The following is a 1,076-nucleotide window of genomic DNA, read 5'->3' as shown; positions in this document are numbered from 1 at the left end:
GGAGGGTGTGAGGTGAGGGGTGTGAGGTGAGGGGTGTGAGGTGGGGAGGGTGTGAGGTGGGGAGGGTGTGAGGTGGGGAGGGTGTAAGGTGGGGAGGGTGTGAGGTGAGGGCTGTGAGGTGAGGGGTGTGAGGTAGGGAGGGTGTGAGGTGGGGAGGGTGTGAGGTTAGGAGGTGTTTATGCACACATATGTGTGTGCCTGATGTGTACATGTTGTTCGTGCCCATGGTGGGTACATGCATGGTGTGTGGATTTGTGAGTGTTAGGTGTCTGCAGTGTGTGTGCACATGTGAGCAGTGTGTACGTACATGTAGTGTGTATGTGGTGTGTGTGTATGTGTGCATTTGGTTTGTGTGTATGACTTGAGTGTATACGCAATGTGTGTGCCATTTGCACGTGTACAGTGTGTGCACATGGTGTATATATGCATGGACATGTGTGTGGTGTGAGCTGTATGTGTATGCAGGGGGTGTGTGGTGTGTATATGTGTGAGTGTATGGTGTGAGCGGTGTGTGTATGCGTGTACATGTGTGTGTGTGGTGTGAGCGGTCTGTGTATGCAGGGGGTGTGTGCTGTGTACGTGTGTGCACACACAGGGTGTGTACAGGTCGGGCATCGAGCAGCTGGCATGTTAACTAAAACTCCTGCCCAGCTCACTGAGGGGCTGCAGGGTGGGGACACGAACACCCACTGCGCAGACGGATGGGGAGCTGGGATACCTTTTAGGGCAAGGGGCTGCCTGCTTCCTCTCTACCCACCACAAGAGGCAGGCCGACCCTGGCCACTGGCCTTCTTGACTACTAAACCAGGTCATAAACGGTCAATCACCTATCTTGTGATATACCCACTGACCCCAAAGCAGGCCGGGTGCCGGTCATCTGTAGAAACAGTCACTGAGCACCCCGTTGACAATGCCATCATCAGCCTCACCACACCCAGACGACGACTGGGGCCCCTTCTGACACCTGACCTCTGTACACACCCCTCCATATATCTGACTCCTGTACACACCCCTCCTCACACCTGACCCCCCTCACACCTCTCCTCACACCTGACCCCTCGTCATACCTGATCCCT

General features: G+C 55.2%; 1 protein-coding gene across 1 annotated transcript in view; it reads right to left on the bottom strand.

The window, feature by feature from the left end:
- FBRSL1 (fibrosin-like 1) overlaps positions 1 to 1,076 on the bottom strand; it is a gene marked incomplete at its 5' end in the record, with an annotated part of 52,665 nt that overhangs the window by 27,150 nt on the left and 24,439 nt on the right. The gene's annotated exons all lie outside the window — the stretch shown is intronic.

This window comes from Elephantulus edwardii, unplaced genomic scaffold (genome assembly GCF_000299155.1).
Source record: "Elephantulus edwardii isolate Elephantulus edwardi_28Jun2011 unplaced genomic scaffold, EleEdw1.0 scaffold00304, whole genome shotgun sequence".
Classification (NCBI taxonomy): Eukaryota; Metazoa; Chordata; class Mammalia; order Macroscelidea; family Macroscelididae; genus Elephantulus; species Elephantulus edwardii.
Note: the sequence above shows the minus strand (reverse complement) of the source record. Positions and strands in the feature narration are given on the sequence as shown.